This window comes from Elephas maximus, chromosome 8 (genome assembly GCF_024166365.1).
Source record: "Elephas maximus indicus isolate mEleMax1 chromosome 8, mEleMax1 primary haplotype, whole genome shotgun sequence".
Lineage (NCBI taxonomy): Eukaryota > Metazoa > Chordata > Mammalia > Proboscidea > Elephantidae > Elephas > Elephas maximus.
Window position 1 is genome coordinate 6,664,856 of NC_064826.1, and position 20,494 is coordinate 6,685,349.

General features: G+C 42.3%; 1 pseudogene; it reads left to right on the top strand.

Moving 5' to 3' along the window:
- Positions 1-11,987: 11,987 nt before the first annotated feature.
- Positions 11,988-12,954, top strand: LOC126082127 (taste receptor type 2 member 39-like; annotated as a pseudogene).
- The last annotated feature ends 7,540 nt before the right edge of the window (positions 12,955-20,494 follow it).

The window sequence follows — 20,494 nt, forward strand, 5'->3', positions numbered from 1 at the left end:
GACTACCAAACTTCCAGTTAGCAGAAGAAGGCTTTACAACTGTGCCACTAGGGCTCCTTAATAGTGTCTATAGTATAAGAAAATTTTTGTAATAAAATAAAATATTTATTTTATAAGCATGTATTGGCATAAAGAAACAAAAGAAGGAAAGAAGAATCTAATAAAAATATTTCCTTATAGAATATGAAGAAATGAGTGAACTGGCACAGAAATAAAGCTGAAAGTTTCAATGCCTGTCTTTTATACATTTGTGATTTTTGAACCTTGAGGATATGTCACTTATAGAAAAATAAAATTTTTTTGAAAGAGTAAAAAAATGGAGGAAAGATAAGAAGAGAGGAAGGAAAGAGGGAAGGTAGCTTAATGTGTCCAAAGAAAATAGTAGTCATGGAAGGCAAAGCGTGACCTAAGCAAGAGAAGATCTGCCACATAATATTTGGGGTGTGGGATAGCCTCCCCTGATCCACAGGCAATAATTGCATGAAATACAAAATGCACAGATGGAAGCAGCCCTCCCTGGCCTTGCTCTGAACTTACAGCATCTCAACATCTTGCTCATCTCCAGCATGTTAATTCTCCAGGAGACTTCTACAGGGGTAAGAGCTCAGCCATCTCAGCTGCCCCCACTCATCCACTCCTGGGCATCACCTCTCCATCTGACAATGGACCCCAGCTCTTCCCTGGTTCTCCCACTGGGATGATAAACTGGCAACTTCAGGGGTTTTCTAACCCACTCAGGGGTTCTTCAGTCCATGTCTTCTTCTCCAGATGACTGAAAATGATCCCTAAAGTCCTTCAAAGACGGGATATAACACCTGTCTCCACCACTGGATTCCCTGAAAGGGGAGGTGGGCTGAAAAGTAACTGAAGCTAGAGAATCAGTGAGCTAAGAAGACAAGACCTTCAGGCGAAGCTTCAGGATAGCAGCTCCCACACAGATAATGGGATCCAAGGCTCTTAGATGGACCAATGCAGAGAATTACTATTTAATCTATATTCTTGCATACCATCAGTACCATGAGAAATATACGTGAAATGTACCTGGTCTCCCCTGACTTCTTCCAATGTCTGCGGCTTGAAAGCTCATTAAACATACTCTGTACCCTCTTGGGCCAACACTTTTTATTGAGGACTCATTTTATCTGAGAATACAAAACTCAGGAGAGGTATGAGTTGGCTCCACTCTAGTTACAGAGACATTCGTGTCAAGGCATCAACTCAACAATGGCTCATTTGATAGCTGAGGCTGCTCTCACTGAGAGGAAGATAAGACATTATGTCATTCAGAGGACAAGGAGAAAAGGAGTGACTTTATTGATCTAAGACACAGAGGAGGGTTGAGAAGCATGAGTCAGAAGAGGAAAAAATTCTATTTACAAAAGTGAAGACAGGATCTATGCTAATAATCCAGAAACCTTCTAATCTGATATTGAGAAACAACGGGGAAACAATCCAACTCATTCCTCACACCACCCCAATTTAAAACTCCAGCTGAATGTTGACCTTTCTCACAGAAAAACAAACAAGGCGGCGATGAGGAAAATTCCAGTGTGTGATGGTTTTGGTTGATGGGACTTGCCCAACGGCTTCCGTGTCATCCTGCTACAGTTATGAGGAGTAATCCAGGTCCCTGAGTGCATGGCCTTCCTGAGCGTAAAACTCTGCCAACAAGCACTTCCTTCAGCTCCTATCTGCCCTGCACCTGATTTTCTGCCTGCAGCTGGGGACCAGCAATGCACAGGAAGACACGTGAGGCGTCCCTTCTCCCAAAGAATGCTTCTGAAGGGATCCTTCTTCCAATCCCAAAACCCACATTCTGCCCCTAGGGATTATTTTCCTGGCCCAAGAGAAGCCACTCTGGGAGTCTTTATTCTTTGTCTCTTGGTTTCACTCCTTCTGTATTTAAACTATGTTGTAGAGCTTCCCGAATCCACATCCTGCTTCTACTTTGTGTTCTAGCTCTTTTTTCCACACTGAGTTTGTCATTCTCAGTCTCTTCTAAAAAGGGAAGCTAGGCAAGGATTTGGATGTGATCAATTGTTGTGACAGCTTTAGGTACAATTTTTGCACAAGAGGAGCCATGGTCCTGGTCACTATGTAGGGTACAGGGGAGTGCTACCCACTAACTCAGATGACCCTGTGGCTTCATTGACAACAGAGCTCTGCTTCTCATTAAACCAAACCCAAACCTTTGCCATCTAGTTGATTCCGACTCATGGTGATCCCATGTGTTACAGAATAGAACTGCTCCATAGAGTTCTCTTGTTTTGAAATCTTTATGGAGGCAGATGACCATGCCTTTCTTCCGTGGAGCAGATGGGTGGGTTCAAACTGTTGATCAGCCAATCACAAACTACTGGCACCACCCACGATCCTTGCTCCTCATTAAGCCCTGTATTTTACTGGGATCTATGGCTACAGGGTCTGCAGCAGGGTTCTCTAAGCAAGGAAAGGCAGTATCATGCTCCTGAACCCTACCCTACCTTTTCCTGGACCTGTTTCTAAATGAAAAGTCTGTGATGTGACAAAGCTACTCTTGGTTATAGCACTATCTGCCAGAGCAACATCCAGAAAAGGAAAAGGGAAATATCGAGCTCCAGTTCCCTTGGAATTGAAGGGGCATTGGAAGGGGGTGGTGTCTTTTGACAAGAGAAAAGACTGAGCTCCAGAAAGATGTGACTAATTCCCCAGGAGACCTGGGTCTGTGGAGCAGGTGGAATGTAGAGAAAGTAGGGGCCAGCAGATGGGAAGAGAGCCACGAGTTTCTGGTGAAGATGAGCCCTAGCAAGCCTGGGGCTTCTCTGAGGAAAAAGGAGGAAAAGGACAGATGGGATTATGGGCGGGGGGCATCCCTTTGACTACCTTTGAGGTTGATTATATAGGACTTTGACTCCAAAGCCTTCTATTTAGGCCTGTAGGACAGTGAGTCAATGAGCAAAACTGAGCTAAGGTGCTCATCATATTAAACCTCAATTCATTAGTGTGAAAAATCACTCAGACTCTTAGGGCTTCACATCACTCTACCAGCTCTCCTAGTGCAAAAGTAAAGGTGCTTCTATGGATTTTGTGGTAGTTCCACAAGAAAATGAAGAGAGAGAGAATATCCTGGGATGAGCAAATACAACACCAAGAAAATTCAGCAGAAATCTCTGCTATAGGAAAGTCCCTCTCCCAGCCCCTCAGTGCTGACCAGGATTATGACCTCTCCCACTCTGACCTCCACATCCCTCTTCTATCATAGAGGGTTCTCCTGGAGGGCACACAGAGATCAGGGGAATGCACCCTACAAAGGAATCAGTGCAAGGGATGGCATTGACACTTGGGTCCTCCCCCCACCACTCCTGGCATCCCCCTGTTGCCCCTGCCCTGCCCTTCCTGTTCTCTCTCCCACCCCACCTCAGTCCTGGACTTTGATCTGAGTTCCGGTTTCTGCCTCTTTTGCCATATTCAGGGGGAACATAATTTCCTTAAGCCTGAAGAGTCCCCAAAATACAACAACAGGTGAAAGTTTCTGGGTAGTTCTCATGATTACAAATAACAAGAATGAGAGCATGGAGGTAAGTGAAGAATTGGGGGCTGGGGAAAAAGAGAACCACTATCATAATAAAGAATATTGATATTAATCATTGATTTCATCTTAAATACCTTATCATCATACCTTATTCCCCTTGAGCCTCAGAGCAATCCTGTTGTGAATGTGGAGGTTCTTATTTCCATTGGAAAGATGAAGTGAGGGCTGTATGGAGAGGTTGAGTGAGTGGGGGCTTTCAACCATGGAATCCAGACTCTTTTTACTTCACCAGGAGAGGTAAAGGGTACTTAGGAAAAGAGAAGGAAACATGGGAAGAGAGAAGAGAGATAAAAGTGGGAATAAAATCCAAGATGAATAAAAGTAAGTGATGATGATGAGTGAGCTCTGCTGAAATTGTACCCCCATACAGTCTCCCACAGCTCATGCACTGATGGGGCTGAGCCAGGGGGCCCCTGCTCAACAGGCCGAGGCAGATGTAAGGGAAGATGTAAGCCCTCCAAAACAGAGACGTGCCATCAGACAGGAATTTGTTTTCTAGTCATGACCTCAATTCTTCTCTCTGTTTCCTTCATTGAGCCTCTGGAACCCTATGCACTCCTACTTCCCTGTCTTTAATACCAATTCCCAATTCCTTAGAGGTCTTTTTACGCTTTTAAGAAAACACAAGGAGTCCAGAAGTTACCAAAAGCCCACAGAAGAATAGGAGTAAACCAAAAACCAAAAGCATTGCTGTTGAGCCAATTCGTACTCACAATGACACTATAGAATAGAGTAGAACTGCCTCTTAGGGTTTCCAAGGCTGTAATCTTTATGGAAGCAGACTGACACGTCTTTCTCCAGCAGAGCAGCTGGTGCGTTGAACTGCTGACCTTTTGGTTAGCAGTTGAGCACTAAACCACTTCACCATCAAGGCTGTTTTAGTATAGGAATAGCACCTGATGCTTATTCAAATATCAATGACTCTAGAGTACCTTGGAGGAGTCCCTCTCCAAAGGACTTTTCTGATGCTGTTTCAGGAACACGTGAAAACATTTTCTTCTCTCAGGTCTGGCCCCATCACCTTGCTTCTCCCATTAGAAGAACCTCAGAGATAATACTTGCATCTTCTCTCTGATTATAAGCTTCATAATTCTTTTGGCTGAGGAAGTTATTGTCATTAGGTGCCATCAAGTTGGTTCTGACTCATAGCATCTCTATGTACAGCAGCAGGAAACACTGCCCAGTCCTGACCTATCCTTACAATCATTGCTATGTTTGAACCCATTGTTGCAACCACTGTGTCAGTCTATTTCATTGAAGGTCTTCCTCTTTTTCTTTGCCCCTTTATTTTGCCTAGCATGACATCCTCTCCAGGGACTGGTCCCTCCTGATAACATGTCCAAAGTATGTGAGATGAATCTCATCATCCTTGCTTCTAAGGAGGATTCTGTCTGTACTTCTTCCAAGACACAATCCTTGGCTGAGGAAGAGCCGGTGCAAAATGCTCACCATTCAAGTGCTTTCAGGCTTCAAAGGCGTTTATTTGCACAAAAGCCAAGGTTTTTTACATTTGGTATCATTCACAAAGCCGAAAGGTGCGTTAAACCCATTGCTATCAAGTAGATTAAGACTCAGAGTGACCCTACAGGACAGAGTGGACCTGCTCCATAGGGTTTCCAAGGAGTAGCTGGAGGATTCAAACCGCCAATCTTTTGGTTAGCAGCCATGCTCTTAACCACTGTACCACCAGGGCTACAAAAGCGCATTAACCTACATAACTTTGATAGGTATATTAGAATATTTCCATCTCACAAACACAGAAAGAGGAGCACAGAGAGGTGAATGCCACATGGCAAACCTTGAGAACAGGACAGTTGGGAATCAACCACCACTTCCATGAAAACACTGGTTTCTCTGTTTCTTTTCTTTTTTTTGTTTCTACCACAATGAGCAGACAAGTGTGTGCCTCCAATCTTATTGTCCCTCTTGGTTCACAAAGTAAAAGTTAATTTAAGTGATTTCCCACTGACTCTAAACTGGGTGACCAAGGCCAATGGATGCCCTAAGCCCACCCAGCCATGAGCCTCCACAGCCATTTTGTTGTTGACAATAAGTGTGGGGCCCCCTACACGAATCTGTTGGCAAGATAAATGCCAGCTAGACCCAAGGCTGCACTCCACTCTGCAGAGGCAAAGTCTCACTCCATGACTTTAAACAAATGTGAAATCTGATGAAACCTTCGACCAAAATTTAAACTTCAGTCACTCACTACACCAAAAAAAAAAAAACTTTTTTGACTTTTTTGTTTTTCAACATGGCAAACAAAGACAGTTACAGTACAAGAAATCCAATAAAGTTGAGTGTGGCAGTGAAAGATTTGAGGGAATGGCACCTGTGGCGGGCCTGTGTGGTGTCACCTAACTGAGGTCTTAATATGGGCTCACATTGTTTCATGGCTCAAATTCAGGGCCACCTCAGTCAGACCTGTCCCCTGACCCTTCCCTACCTTCTCCTCCCCAGATCAGAGCCAGCACTATTGTCAGCCAGGGCCTTACTTACCTTTCTGGTAATTTCACCTACACTGCCTGTTTGTGTGGTCAATGCACAAGGAACTTCTACTATGAAGTAGCCGCACATGGTAAGTGAAGACACTGCCTGACTGGCCACTCATGCCAGATAAGGAGAACCATTAGGAGAGGCCAAAGAGGAAAGGAGAAGTCAGGAAGGGGCTGAGGGCAACAGGATAAGGCTCAATGTGAGGGAGCGGACACAACTGTCCTGCCTTGTGTACCATGTGAATCTGAGAGAGGGAGCTGAACACCAGAGTCAGTAAAAAGAAGGTGAAGATAGTGTGGGCCCCCTAAATAAGAAGCCCAGAAGTCTTGTGGTGTGGAGTCAACTCTTCTGACATAGTTCTGTTGCTCTTTTCAGAAAGTGGAACCATAAAAGGTACAGCTGAAGTTGTGTCAGCCGAGAATATATGCCCTGATGATGAGGTCGTGTACCCTGAACTCGGCTACAAAGCATGTGTTGAGAAGCCTGTGACCGTAGTGACCTGAGCTGGATGGTCTGGCCTGGCCCCTGCGTCCCTCACTTTTATTATCTTCACTCTGAGGAGTACTCCGTTTGAGTTTGTGGGCATCTGGGTCAACTGTAACATGAACTTCCTATCAACTTCTTAGTGTCCTATCTGTGTTCTTTCCCCCAAACTTACTGCTGCACTGGCCCAAGGGTTGCCAGAGGCCAGAGAATTTTGGTTATTGAGGAGGTTTTCTCGGGTATATATAATGGACACTCACACCCCAGAGAATGAGCAGGAGAAGGCAGGAATTATTTTCACCATCTGACAAAGAGGGAAAATGCTCAGAGACAAGATAAGCAACTATCCAAGAGACACACAGAAAGCAAGGGTAGAACTGGAAAAGATTACAAGTCCCCCCACTTCAGTCCAGTGACAATCGGCTCCCTCCCCACTATTGGAAAGGTCAACTAACTGGAAGTCCTCAAATGATTACACCTTTCTCCTTTCCCGCTAGTGGCAAGGAAAGGACTGAAAAATCACAGGATCACTGGGCTCCTAACCATGAGTCACCCTCCCTGTGTCTATGTATTTGTCTTTCCTCACAGTAAGCTAGACAAGTGAGGGATAATTGGATATGGAACCATCACACACTGCTGGTGGGGATGTATAAACAGGTACAGCCTTTTGGAGAACAATCTGACATTGTTGTTAGGTGCTGTCAAGTCAGTTCCGACTCACGGCGACCCTATGCACAACAGAACAAAACACTGCCCAGTCCTGAGCCATCCTTACAATCGTTGTTATGCTTGAGCTCATTGTTGCAGCAGCCACTCTGTCAGTCCACCTCGTTGAGGGCCTTCCTCTTTTCTGCTGACCCTGTACTCTGCCAAGCATGATGTCCTTCTCCAGGGACTGATCCCTCCTGACAATATGCCCAAAGTATGTAAGACGCAGTCTCGCCATCCTTGCCTCTGAGAAGCATTCTGGCTGTACTTCTTCTAAGACAGATTTGTTCGTTCTTTTGGCAGTCCATAGTATATTCAATATTCTTCGCCAACACCACAATTCAAAGGCATCAATTCTTCTTTGGTCTTCCTTATTCATCGTCCAGCTTTTACATGCATATGATGCGATTCAAGATACACTGGGTTGAGTCAGGCACACCTTAGTCTTCCAGGTGACATCTTTGCTCTTCAACACTTTGAAGAGGCCCTTTGCAGCAGATTTACCCAATGCAATGCCTCTTTTGATTTCTTGACTGCTGCTTCCATGGCTGTTGATTGTGGATCCAAGTCAAATGAAATCCTTGACAACTTCAATCTTTTCTCCGTTTATCATGATGTTGCTCATTGGTCCAGTTGTGAGGATTTTTGTTTTTTATATGGAGGTGCAATCCATACTGAAGGCTGTGGGCTTTGATCTTCATGAGTAACTGCTCCAAGTCCTCTTCACTTTCAGCAAGCAAGGTTGTGACATCTGCATAACCCAGGTTGTTAATGAGTCTTCCTCCAATCCTGATGCCCCGTTCTTCTCCATATAGTCTACCTTCTTGTATTATTTGCTCAGCATACAGATTGAATAGGTATGGTGAAAGAACAAAACCCTGATGCACAACTTTCCTGACTTTAAACCAATCAGTATCCCCTTGTTGTCTCTGAACAACCGCCTCTTGATGTATGTAAAGGTTCCTCATGAGCACAATTAAGTGTTCTGGAGTTCCCATTCTTCCCAATGTTATCCACAGTTTATTATGATCCACACAGCCGAATGCCTTTGCATAGTCAATAAAACACAGGTAAACATCCTTTTGGTATTCTCTGCTTTCAGCCAGGATCCATCTGACATCAGCAATGATATCCCTGGTTCCATGTCCTCTTTGGAAACTGGCCTGAATTTCTGGCAGTTCCCTGTCGATACACTGCTGCAGCCATTTTTGAATGATCTTCAGCAATATTTTGCTTGTGTGTGATATTAATGATATCGTTCTATAATTTCCACATTTGGTGGGATCACCTTTTTTGGGGAATAGGCATAAATATGGATCTCTTCCAGACAGTTGGCCAGGAAGCTGTCTTCCATATTTCTTGGCATAGATGAGTGAGCACCTCCAGTGCTGCATCTGTTTGTTGAAACATCTCAATTGCTATTCCATCAATGCACAGAGTCATTATACCAAAAAGAATTAGTCGATGTTCAACCATTTCAAGAGGTGGCATATGATCAGGAACCGATGGTACTGAAGGACGAAGTCCAAGCTGCTCTGAAGGCATTGGTGAAAAACAAGGCTTCAGGAATTGATGGAATATCAATCTGGCATTACTTAGTGAAATTAGCACATACCCTATGACCCAACACCTACACAACTAAAAGTGATGGTAAGAGGGGCCAATTCCAGCCCTGGGTTACTAGACCAATATTTTTCCAGCTATCACAGACACAGCACCCTTAAATGGCCATTGGTTCCAAATATATGACTCATCTTGAAAGACATCTTTATACTCCTAAAGAGTATGATCCCCAAGCATCTCCTTAGCTACTCATTTGCCAAATGTTCCCAGCATGCTATTGGGAGGGGAGGTACTTTCCTGGTGATTCCGTTAACAGAAGACCAATAGATACATTCAATTCTCATTATTCACAGTAGTTATGTTCAATAGAGTCACCGTGAACTTTGAATTCCCCCAGTGCTGTTGAGTCGATTCCTACTCATAGCGACCCTATAGGACAGAGTAGAACTGCCTCGCAGAGTTTCAAAGGAATGCCTGGCGGATTCAAACTGCTGACCCTTTGTTTAGCAGCCGTAGCACTTAACCACTACACCACCAGGGTTTCCAGAACTTTGAATTAGTGAATATCAAACCTCTGCTCCTAAAATGCTCCTAGGGGAAATAAATTCTTGGATCCTGCCAGCCTCTGGTCACATATTTGTCAATGAATTAATATATAACCTTGTCTTAAGGTGTTTGAGTTTAAAGAGATCTCACTTAATATATATTGGTGGTTCATTTGCATTGAACTCACAGCCAATAACAAACCTTATCTAACACAAGTATTTTCTCCATGCGGCATATCACAACCTTACGGCACTTAGGAATGCTAGACAGCACTTCAGTACTTCATTTGGGGGTCAGTTTAAACAGCAAAAAAAAAAAACTAAAAAAAGTGACACTAAATAGTCCACAAAGAGATCACTTTTTTTTTTTTTTAATCATATGAAAGCTGAAACAAGAAGGCAGAGTGTTGCGTTGTTCAGCCTCAGCTGGGATCACACACATAAGACAACTCAAACTGTTCACTTCTTTGCAATGCACATGTCTGTGAATGACCACAACAGTGCTAAGAGTATTGATTTTGGGGTTACAGATAAATTTTAGAAAGTAAGCAAATTTACCAATAGAGACTTTGTGGTAATGAAGACAAATTGCACCGTGATCATGTGCCCATTGTGGCAAATTTTTCACACACACCCATACACACACACACAGACACAAACGGTTCCCTTGATCTAAGGAGATATTAGATGGATCCCAAGTCTAGAAATCAGATATTCTCTCAGCCCTCCATAGTGGAGCTGCTAAGACTGCAGGCAGGAAAGGGCAATCCATACCTAGATTGTGTTTCAATTCCAGTGCGGACAAGTCACCGTTTGCAACCCTCCCGACACCCCACCCCCCCCCAGTGCAACGCGATCATTATCTTACCGAATGACTCGTTGGTCTTCTGGAGAGATGGTACTATAGTGACATTGGACTCTGTCGGTGAATCATAGGATCACTCTTGAAAAGAGGAAATCCTTGCTGTTGGGCACACACATAGTATCAATCTCTCATTAGCCTTTACACAAGCTCTGGGGAAGCTAAAGACTGAGGCTGGCTGACATCAATTGAACCAGTCGTCTGGTCTTCCTAATTGGTCAATGTTTCCTCTGTGTCACATGCTTTTTCTTATGAGCACTGGCATCAGACACAACGATGTTCCACATACACACAATGGTGACTCCAGGAACCATGGCCACCTCTTACCAGTGTCCCCTTCCAGATGGGAAAGAAAGTTTAATTTCCAATGTGAGCTTTGGATTGGTTTTATCTTTTGTTTTTTAGAGTACTTTTAGTCCAAAAAATATTTTCAGCATAATTTTCCAGCGTAGTTTTATTAAGAATTTATATGAAAATGATGGAATTCACTAGCTTATAGGTACTTTGGGAAATGCATCTATCTTTTTTTCAGCTTGTTTATATGTTGTTACTTTTTTTAAGTGAAAGTCTTTTACTGTAGGATACTTTTAATTTCATTTTCTGTATTTTAATTTTGCTGAAGGGTTGATTAGGATTCTCATGTTCTTAATAATTTAAGGGCGTTATCAGAACTAAGTTTTTTCTCTCCCCCTGCCTCTCTCTGGGCTCTAGGGGAAGATTCTTGTCTCTTTCAGTTTCTGTAACCCCAGGATTTTCTTAGGGTTCCTTGGTTGCTTGAAGATGCATCTTCTCATGGCTTCTGTCTTCTCCTGTACCTGTCTGCATCTATTCTACTCTTTTATGAGAACTTCACTCACAGTGGAAGAAAATTCCAAGGGAAAATTCCAACCAGGAATTCTATTCACAGTCATACCATTACATAGAAATTTGTTGTTGTCGTTAGGTGCCATCGAGTCAACTCATAGCAACACTATATATCACAGAATGAAATACTGCCCGGTCCTGTGCCATGCTCACAATTGTTATGCTTGAGCCCATTGTTACTGCCACTGTGTCAGTCCATCTTGTTGAGAGTCTTCCTCTTTCCCTGTGACTCTATACTTTACCAAGCAAGATGTCCTTCTCCAGGGACTGATCCCTCCTGATAACATGTTCAAAGTACTTAAGATGCAGTCTCACCATCCTTATTTCTAATAAGCCTTCTGAAAGTTAAAATAAAGCTAGGATAAAGGTATTTTGAGACATATAAGCTTTTAAAAAACTTATCTCTTGCAACCTTTCTCTAGAAGCAATGGAGTATGTGCGCGATCAAATGAGGAAACCATGGGAACCAGAAAATCAGGATTTCACCATAAGATGGAAGCATGTAGAATCTGCAGGGTGAAGAACAGGGAAAGCCTAAGATGGCAGGCGTCCAGTTTGCAGCTTGTAGAAAGATCAAGGCATGATGTCTGTATTGGTGGCTCTCAATACTATGTTAGTGGTTTATAAAGGGGACTCTGCTCAAGTGCTTGCCCAGGCCCCTGGTTGAACTAATACCACCGTGTCCAAAAACAGAGGGAGGATTAGGAACCAAATCCTTCCATCATTTGCATCTCCAGATTCAGAGCTAGGAATGCTGATGTAAACAAATGGGGTGGATTTGGAAATGATACATCAGCTGCTTCCTCCTGTGGTGTGAATTGTGGGAGCTATCAATACCCGCCCATCAAACCGAGGAGACATTTGCCTCCACACACCAATTCAGTCAGGACTCGGGATGGCTAAGACCTGCCACTGTCAGGAAAACGAACTGTCACCAATTATCTATGTCTTTATTTTCACCATCGAAAGTACTGAGTGCTTCATTGGAATCTTTGCAAATGGGTTCATCATGGCTATAAATGCAGCTGAGTGGGCTGGGAATAAAGGAGTTAACACAAGTGGCAGGATCCTATTGTTCTTGAGCACATCCAGAATAGCTCTTCAGAACGTTATGATGCTAGGAATCACTCTCAATTCAGCCTTCCCAAGTTTTTGTAACCACAAGGTGCTATATGTTATATTCAAAGTCAGCTACCTGTTCTTAAATTATTGCAGTCTCTGATTTACTACCTGGCTTAGTCTCTTCTACTTTGTGAAAATTGCAAACTTCTCCAACCCTCTTTTCCTCAAGCTGAAGTGGAGAATTTCCAGATGGATGCCCTGGCTTCTGTGGCTGTCCATGTTCATTTCTATGGGGTACAGTGTGCTCTTTGTCAAGGACATCTTCACTGTGTATTGTAGCAACGCTTTTTCTATCTCCTCCTCCAACTCCATGAGAAGAAGTACTTCACTAAGACCAACGTGGTCAACCTGGCCCTTTTCTATAATCTAGGAATCTTCCTTCCTCTCGTCATGTTCCTCCTAACAGCCACCCTGCTGATTGCCTCCCTTAAGAGGCATGCCCTGCACATGGAAAGCAATGGCACTGGCTCCAGGGGCCCCAGCATGCAGGCCCACATGGGGGCCATCAAAGCCATCAGCTACTTTCTGGTTCTGTACGTCTTCCATGCAGTTGCTCTATTTCTCTATATGTCCAAGATCTTTGATACCAACAGTCCCTGAACATTTTGTGCACAGTCATTGTGGCAGGCTACCCAGCTTGCCACTCAGTTCTGCTGATCTTCAACAACCCTGAGCTGAGAAGAGCCTGGAAGCGACTTCAGCACCAAGTTCATCTCTGCCTAAAAGGGCAGACTCTGTGACCAGCACCCAGGCAGCACCACGGGACCTGGTTCCTCAGCTCTTCATTTCCTCCTAAGACTCTCCTCTTCTCTCCTCTTTTATCTCCCAAACCTACCCTGATCCTTTCACTTGGTGTAGTTTTTTGTATAGGAGATCAATCTTTACTCTTCTCTTTTGCTTCTGGGCATATACTTCATGATGATTACCATACTGTTTACCTGGACCCTCTGCTTGTACCTTCACTTGCTGTATCTGAGGCAATGATTCTAAACCATGGCAACACATTAGACTCTTTAGGGGGGATATTCTAAAATACAATGCTCAGCCCTATCCTATATCATGAAGTAAGAATTTTTGGTGTTGGAACTTAGACAACTTTCTTAAGTTCTTCAGGTGGATATAGTCATCAATATAGAGAAAGGTTTTACAACTTGGCCTTTTGTTAACTCTTCTCTTTCCCCCTTTATATGCCTTGGGGAAGTGTCTGCTAAGAGCTCACACTGGACACAATGAACAGGTTCAGGTTATCTGGGAAACTTTCTGAGCTACAGTTGGAAGTGCATTTTGTCCCTTCCTCGAAAGTTATCACCTGAAAAATTTGAAAATAACTATGAAAATATTAACAGTGTATAAAATACTCTTCAGCCTGAAAATTACTGTTTGAGAATTATTCACAGAGATAATATAAATATGCAAAAATACGTGCCGAAAGGTCAATTCAATTTTTTTAATAGCATTGTTCATTAATGAAAACACTGGTATACCCATGAAATGAGATGATATCTAGCATTTTTTTAGATGAGATAGGTTTTGTGTCCTGAAAAGATCTCCAATGTATGTATATTGTTAAATGCAAAAAGCAAGGAGCTATTTTGTGATTCTATTTATGTTTCTCTTTTGTAAAAGAAAGTATGCTTAAATTCCCTATGTGTGTGTGTGCACGTGTGCATGTGTGTGTAAAGGTTCTGAAGCAAAAATGATTAATAGCACTTCCGAGCAATGGCCTTGGGTGATGGTGGATAACTGAAACATTTCCATTTCGTTTTGTACCCTTCTGCATTGTTTGAGCTATTTAGAATATGTATGCATTAATTTCACAGTTTTAAAAGATTTACACCAAGTTTTTTTAATTAGAAAGAGAACTTGGTAAGTTGGAAAGGTTTGAGGGAGGAGGCTGTGTGCTTTAATTTGTTGGTTGATCATCTCACTATATTTATTTTCATAAAAAATGCAAACCTCCAAAACCATGAGTTCAAACACGCACTCTATTACTCCCTCCCAGATTTCCATGTGACTTGCTCAAGGGTTGCCATGGAAACATCCCGCACTTTTAACCCATTGAAATTTCTATGATCTCTGTGTTCTTATCCAGTTTGATTATGTGGTTCATCAATATACCCATTTGTTGCTGTTGTTGTTCGGTGCTATCGATTGGATTCCAACTTGTAGTGACCCCAAGTACAACAGAACAAAACACTGACAGGTCCTGTGCCAGCCTTGCAATCACTGCTATGCTTGAGCCCATTAAAACCTGTTGCCGTAGAGTTGATTCTGACTCATAGTGGCCATATAGGACAGAGTAGAAATGCCCCATAGGGTTTCTAAGGAGCATCTGGTGGATTCGAACTGCCAATCTTTTGGTTAGCAGCAGTAGCTCTTAACCACTATGCCACCAGGGTTTCCTTGAGCCCATTAAAACCAAAACCAAACCCAGTGCCGTCGGCTAGATTCTGACTCATAGCGACCCTATAGGACAGAGTAGAACTGCCCCATAAAGTTTCCAAGGAGCACCTGGCAGATTCGAACTGCTGACCCTTTGGTTAACAGCTGTAGTGCTTAACCACTACACCACCAGGGTTTCCCCTTAAGCCCATTAGCCACTCTTTAAATCCATCTTGTTGAGGGCCTTCCTTTTTTTCACTGACCCTCTACTTTACTAAGCATGATGTCCTTCTCCAGGGGCTGGTGCCTCTGGATAATAAGTCCAAAGCTAGTGAGACAAGGCTCCCATTTTCACTTTCAAGTAGTGCTCTGACTGTACTTCTTCCAAGGCAGATTTGTTGCTTCTTCTGGCCGTCCATGGTATATCCAATATTCTTCACAACATTATAAGTCAAAGGCATCAATTTGTCTTCAGTCTTTCTTATTCATTGTCCAGCTTTTGAATGCTTGAGAAGGACTGAAAATATCATGGTTTGGGTCAGGATCACCTTAGTCCTCAAAATGCATATTTGCTTTTTAGCACTTTAAAGAGGTCTTTTGCAGCAGATTTGCCCAATGACTTCCATGGGCGTTAATTTTGGATTCAAGTAAAATGAAATCCTTGACAACATTGATCTTTTTTCCATTTATCTTGATGCTGTTTATTGGTCCAGTGTGAGGATTTTTGTTTTCTTTATGTTGAGCTGTAATCCATACTGAAGGCTGTAGTCTTTGATCTTCATCAGTAAGTGCTTCAAGACCTCTTCTTGTTCAGCAAGCAAGTGGTTGTGTCATCTGCGTATTGCAGGTTGTTAATGAGTCTGCCCCCAATCCTGATGCTGAGTTCTTCATATTATGCCCATACTGCTTAAAAATACTTCCGGTATTACGGATGAGATGAGATGATGAGATGAGATGAGGTGAGGTGAGGTGAGGTGAGGTGAGGTGAGGTGAGGTGAGGTGAGGTGAGGTGAGGTGAGGTGAGGTGAGGTGAGATGAGATGAGATATGTCTGAGACTGGCTTTAAAATAATCCAGCAGACAGTAATGGAATGATGAGTGGGGAGGCTTAGATTGGCCATTTGTGATTTTTCAAACAAGGTTTCAGGTACATTTTGGGTTTTTACACTAATCTCTCTGTTTCAGGGAGAGTTTGAAATTTTCCCTAATTGGAAAATTTTTAAATAAATGAATAATAAAAAAACTCTTAATCTCCTTCTTGTGATATAATGCCACTTCTAGAGGAACCCAACTACTTAGCCACTCTATGTTTGCTTCTGGGCAGCTGAGTATCACTTGGCAATATTTCAGAACTGGATGAACTTATGTTCCTAAAAATCATGTTCTTCAGCCACAAATGAGTCACATCACTGGGCATTCCTATCTTGTATTTCCCTAGAGAAGTCACTCGTTAGCCACCCACAAGGACCGTCTCCCATCTTTTCCTCAATGCTCAAAACTTCAGCTACTTTTCTCCCTATCTCATTTTCAATTTATGAACTTGCTTTTCGATTCTTTAACAGAAGCCACTAGAAGAATGTTCCTCCATTTTCATATAAGCAAACCCACAAAATCACCCATTTTCTCCTGGCTTCCTAACACTTCAGTGCAAAAAGTGTCCCTCCATGAAGAAGTTAATTAGACATGTTTAAACTATTTTTCCCCTCTATCATTTCTCTCTCCTACAAGTTCCTTTTTTTTCTTTCTGTGCATTTTACTTCTTTTCTTCCATGAGTGAGCCTTTCCTCAAGACATCTGGTGGTCCTTGAATGTCAGCACTAAGAAACTGATTGCGAAATTTGAAAGAACTTAAAAAATTTTTTTTATTGTACTTTGGATGAAGGTTTACAGAACTAACTAGTTTCTCATCAAACAGCTAGTACACGTATTGTTTTATGACATTGGTTAACAACCCCACAGCATGTCAACACTCTCCCTTCTCGAATGTGGATTCCCTATTGCCAGCTTTCCTGCCCCCTCCTGCCTTCTAGTCCTTGCCCCTGGGCTGGCGCACCCTTTAGTCTCGTTTTGTTTTATGTACCTGTCTGATCTTTGGCTGAAGAGTAAACCTTGGGCGTGACTTCGTTACTGACCTAAAAACTTGTCTGGGTACCATGCTCTTGGGTTTCTCCAGTCTCTTTCAGACTAGCAAGTCTCGTCTTTTTTTGTGAATTAGAATTTTGCTCTACATGTTTCTCCGGCTCTGTCTGGGACGCTCAGTTTTGATCTCTGTCAGAGCAGTCAGTGGGGGTAGTTGGGGACCCTCTATTTGTACTGGACTCAGGCTGGTGGAGGCCATGGTAGATGTGGTACATTGTTCCTTTGGACTAATCTGTTCCTTGTGTATCTGGTTTTCTTCTTTCTCCTTTGCTCCTGAAGGGGTGAGACCAGTGGAGTATGTCAGATGGCCACTCACAGGCTTTTGAGACCTCAGACGCTACTCACCAAAGGAGGATGTAGAACATTGTCTTTATAAACTGTGTTATGCCAGTTGAGGTAGATGCTCACAAGACCATCGTCCCCACAGCCCTAAGCCTAGGGATTTGGTCTCTCAGGGAGTTTGGATGTGTCTATGGATCTTCCATGACCTTGGATTGTACAAGTTGTGCTGGCTTCCCCAGTATGATGCACTGTCTTACGCCTCACCAAAGTTATCACTTACCTACTATTTACTGTTTTTTCAACCCCATGCCTCCCCTTTCTCATAACCATCAAAGATTGTTTCTTTTTGTATATAAAACTTTTCATGAGTTTTTACAGTAGTGGTCTCATACAATATTTGTCCTTTTGTGGTTGATTTATTTCACTCAGCATAATGTCCTCCAGATTCATCCATGTTATGGGATGCTTCACAGATTCATCATTTTTTTTAATCGTTTCTTGATACTCCATCGTGTGTATGTAACACAGTTTGTTTATTCATTCATCGGTTGATGGGCATCTAGGTTGTTTCCATCTTTTTGCTATTGTGAACAACGTTGCAAGGAACATGGGTGTGCATAGGTCTATTCGCGTGATGACTGTTATTCTCTAGGATATATTCCTAGGAGTGGGCTTGCTGGATCATATGGTATTTCTATTTTTAGCTTTCTAAGGAAATGCTGTATCATTTTCCAAATGATATAGGGCCTAATCTCCTCAAAGCCTCTCCAACTTTTGTTATTTCCTGTTTTTTTTGATTCATGCCAGTAATGCTGGGATGAGATGTTATCTCACTATAGTTTTGATTTGCATTTCTCTCATGGCTTGTGATTGCGAGCCTTTCCTCATGTGTCTGTTGGCCGCTTGAATGTCTTCTTTGGTGAAGTGTCTGTTCATTTCCTTTGCCCATTTCTAGTTAGATTATTTGTCTTTTGGTTGTAGACGTGTTGGATTTTCCTGTAGCTATTAGAGATTAGACATTTGTCTGATTCGTAATATCAGAATTTTTTTCCCAGTTTGTAGGTTCTTTTTGTATTCTTTTGGTGAAGTCTTTTGATGAGCATAAGTGTTTAATTTTTAGAAAATCCCAGTTATCTAGCTTATCTTCTAGAGTTTGTGTGTTGTTGGTTATCACTTGTATCCTGTTAATGCTGTGTATTAGGGCCTTTAGAGTTGATCCTATTTTTTCTTCTATGAACTTTATAGTTTGGCTTTATATTTAAATATTTGATCCATTTTGAATTAGTTTTTGTATATGGGATGAGGTATGGGTCCTGTTTCACTTCTTTGCGGATGGATACCCTGTTTTGCCAACATCATTTGTTACAAAGACTGTGCTTTCCAGACGTGATGGACTTTGGACCCTTGCGGAAGATCAGGCAACCATTGGTGGGTGCATTTGCACCTGGGTTCTCAATTCTGCTCCATTGTTCAAAGTACCTGTCATTGCAGCAGTACCAGGCTGTTGTGACTACCATAGCTGTATAGTAGATTCTAAGGTCAGGTAGCGCAAGTGCTCCTACTTTACTCCTCTTCTTCAGTAGTGCTTTGCTTATCCAGGGCTTCTACCCTTCCCATATAAAGTTAATGATTAGTTTTTCCATCTTTTAAAAGAATGCTGTTGGTATTAGGATTGGGACTGCAATGTTTTTGTAAATTGCTTTGGGTAGAATTGTCATTTTCACAACGTTGAGTCTACCTATCCACGAGTATGGTAAGTTTTTCCATTTATGTAGATCTCTTTTGGTTTCTTGCAGTAGTGTTTTGTAGTTTTCTTTGTATGGGTTTTTTATATCCCTGGTTAGGTTTATTTCTAAGTACTTTTTTTTTTTTTTAGGGACTATTGTAAGTGGTATTGTTTTCCTGATTTCCTTCTCATCGTTCTCTTTACTGGTGTATAGGAATCCAACTGATTTTTGTATGTTTAACTTGTGTCTTGCTACTCTGCTGAATCTTTCTATTAGTTCAAGTAGTTGTCTCCTGGAGTCTTTTGTTTTCTATGTATAGTATCATATCATTCCCAAATAGGAACAGTTTAACTTCTTCAATACCAAATTGTTCTTCTTGTTGTTAGGTGCCGTTGAGTCAATTCCAACTCATAGCAACCCTATGCACAACAGAACGAAACACTGCCCAGTCCTGAGCCATCCTTACAATCGTTGTTATGCTTGAGCTCACTGTTGCAAACACAGTGTCAATCCACCTCGTTGGGGGTCTTCCTCTTTTCTGCTGACCCTGTACTCTGCCAAACATGATGTCCCTCTCCAGGGACTGATCCCTCCTGACAGCATGCCCAAAGTACGTAAGATGCAGTCTCGCCATCCTTGCCTCTAAGGAGCATTCTGGCTATACCTCTTCTAAGGCAGATTTGTTTGTTCTTTTGGCAGTCCGTGGTATAGTCAATATTCTTCACCAACACCACAATTCAAAGGCGTCAGCTCTTCTTCCATCTTCCTTATTCATTGTCCAGCTTTCACATGCATATGATGCAATTGAAAATACACTGGCTTGAGTCAAGTGCACCTTAGTCTTCAAGGTGACATCTTTGCTCTTCAACACTTTAAAGAGGTCCTTTGCAGCAGATTTACCCAATGCAATGCATCTTTTGGCTTCTTGACTGCTGCTTCCATGGCCGTTGATTGTGGATCCAAGTCAAATGAAATCCTTGACAACTTCAATCTTTTCTCCGTTTGTCATGACGTTGCTCATTGGTCCATTTGTGAGCATTTTTGTTTTCTGTATGTTGAGGTGTAATCCATACTGAAGGCTGTGGTCTTTGATCTTCACTAGTAAGTGCTTCAAGTCCTCTTCACTTTCAGCAAGCAAGCTTGTGTCATCTGCATAACGCAGGTTGTTGATGAGTCTTCCTCCAATCCTGATACTCCGTTCTTCTTCATATAGTCCAGCTTCTTGTATAATTTGTTCAGCATACAGATTGAATATGTGTGGTGAAAGAATACAATCCTGATGCACACCTTTCCTGACTTTAAACCACCCAGTAACCCCTTGTTCTGTCTTAACAACTGCCTCTTGATCTGTGTAAAGATTCCTCATGAGCACAATTAAGTGTTCTGGAATTCCCATTCTTCACATGTTATCCATAGTTTATTATGATCCACACAGTTGAATGCTTTTGCATAGTCAATAAAACACAGGTAAACATCCTTTTGGTATTCTCTGCTTTCAGCCAGGATCCATCTGACATCAGCAATGATATCCCTGGTTCCACGTCCTCTCCTGGAACTGGCCTGAATTTCTGGGAGCTCCCTGTTGATATACTGCTGCAGCCATTTTTGAATGATCTTCAGCAATATTTTGTTTGCGTGTGATATTAATGATATTGTTCTATAATTTCCACATTTGGTGGGATCACCTTTTTTGGGAATAGGCATAAATATGGATCTCTTCCAGTCAGTTGGCCAGGAAGCTGTCTTCCGTA